Genomic DNA, 2,174 nt, shown 5'->3' with positions numbered 1-2,174 from the left:
GAGGTGTTGTGGGGTCTCAGATGTAGCGTGAAAATCATAACTTTTCCACAATACCTGACAACCATTTAATTTCTGAGCTTCCGTGGCTCAATGGTTAGCGCGTTCGGCTGTTAACCAACAGGTTGGTTGTTCAAGCCCACCCGGGAGCGGTGTTAAGGGATCTCAAATGTAACGTAAAAAGTCAGAGTTTTTCCACAATACCTGACGAACATTTAATTTTTGGGCTTCCGTGACGCAATGGTTAGCGCGTTCAGCTGTTAACCGAAAGGTTGGTGGTTCGAGCCCACCCGGGAGAGGTGTTGTGGGGTCTCAGATGTAGCGTAAAAAGTCAAAACTTTTCCACAATACGTGACAAACATTTAATTTCTAAGCTTGCGTGGCTAAATGTTTAGCGCGTTCGGCTGTTAACCAATAGGTTGGTGGTTCGAGCCCACCCGGGAGCGGTGTTAAGGGACCTCAAATGTAACGTAAAAAGTCAGAGTTTTTCCACAATACCTGACGAACATTTAATTTTTGGGCTTCCGTGGCGCAATGGTTAGCGCGTTCAGCTGTTATCCGAAAGGTTGGTGGTTCGAGCCCACCCGGGAGAGGTGTTATGGGATCTCGAATGTAACGTAAAAAGTCAGAGTTTTTCCACAATACCTGACGAACATTTAATTTTTGGGCTTCCGTGGCACAATGGTTAGCGCGTTCAGCTGTTAACCGAAAGGTTGGTGTTTCGAGCCCACCCGGGAGAGGTGTTGTGGGGTCTCAGATGTAGCGTGAAAAGTCATAACTTTTCCACAATACATGACAACCATTTAATTTCTGATCTCTGGTGGCTCAATGGTTATCGCGTTCGGCTGTTAACCAATAGTTTGGTGGTTCGAGCCCACCCGGGAGCGGTGTTGTGGGATCTCAAATGAAACGTAAAAAGCCAAAGTTTTTCCACAATACCTGACGACCATCTAATTTTTGGGCTTCCGTGGCGCAATGGTAAGCGCGTTCGGCTGTTAACCAATAGGTTGGTGGTTAGAGCCCACCCGGGAGAGGTGTAGTGGGGTCTCAGATGTAGCGTGAAAAGTCATAACTTTTCCACAATACCTGACAACCATTTATTTTCTGAGCTTCCGTGGCTCAATGGTTAGCGCGTTCGGCTGTTAACCAATAGGTTGGTTGTTCAAGCCCACCCGGGAGCGGTGTTATGGGATCTCAAATGTAACGTAGAAAGTCAGTGTTTTTCCACAATACCTGACGAACATTTAAATTTTGGGCTTCCGTGGCGCAATGGTTAGCGCTTTCAGCTGTTAACCGAAAGGTTGGTGGTTCGAGCCCACCCGGGAGAGGTGTTGTGGGGTCTCAGATGTAGCGTGAAAAGTCATAACTTTTCCACAATACCTGACGACCATTTTTATTTTTGGGCTTCCGTGGCGCAATGGTTAGCACGTTCGGCTGTTAACCGAAAGGTTGGTGGTTCGAGCCCACCCGGGAGCGGTGTTGTGTAGTCTCAAAGGTTACGTAAAAAGAAAAGTTTTTCCACAATACCCGACGACCATTTATTTTTTGGGCTTCCTTGGCGCAATGGTTAGCTTGTTCGGCTGTTAACCGAAAGGTTGGTGGTTCGAGCCCACCCGAGAGAGGTGTTGTGGGGTCTCAGATGTAGCGTAAAAAGTCAAAACTTTTCCACAATACGTGACAAACATTTATTTTCTGAGCTTCCGTGGCTCAATGGTTAGCGCGTTCGGCTGTAAACCAATAAGTTGGTGGTTCGAGCCCACCCGGGAGCGGTGTTATGGGATCTCAAATGTAACGTAAAAAGTCAGAGTTTTTCCACAATACCTGACGAACATATAATTTTTGGGCTTCCGTGGCGCAATGGTTAGCGCGTTCAGCTGTTAACCGAAAGGTTGGTGGTTCGAGCCCACCCGGGAGAGGTGTTGTTGGGTCTCAGATGTAGCGTTTAAAGTCATAACTTTTCCACAATACCTGACAACCATTTAATTTCTGAGCTTCCGTGGCTCAATGGTTAGCGCGTTCGGCTGTAAACCAATAGGTTGGTGGTTCGAGCCCACCCGGGAGAGGTGTTGTGGGGTCTCAGATGTAGCGTAAAAAGTCAAAACTTTTCCACAATACGTGACAACCATTAAATTTCTAAGCTTGCGTGGCTAAATGTTTAGCGCGTTCGGCTGTTAACC

General features: G+C 47.2%; 1 non-coding gene across 1 annotated transcript; it reads left to right on the top strand.

Moving 5' to 3' along the window:
* The first annotated feature begins 1,693 nt into the window (after positions 1-1,693).
* Positions 1,694-1,766, top strand: TRNAY-GUA (transfer RNA tyrosine (anticodon GUA)). Its single transcript has one exon. It is a non-coding gene; the product is annotated as a tRNA-Tyr (tRNA).
* The last annotated feature ends 408 nt before the right edge of the window (positions 1,767-2,174 follow it).

Source organism: Phalangium opilio, unplaced genomic scaffold, assembly GCF_054372755.1.
Source record: "Phalangium opilio isolate 3A_F unplaced genomic scaffold, DU_Popi_V2 ptg000017l_1, whole genome shotgun sequence".
Taxonomy (NCBI): Eukaryota; Metazoa; Arthropoda; class Arachnida; order Opiliones; family Phalangiidae; genus Phalangium; species Phalangium opilio.
Note: the sequence above shows the minus strand (reverse complement) of the source record. Positions and strands in the feature narration are given on the sequence as shown.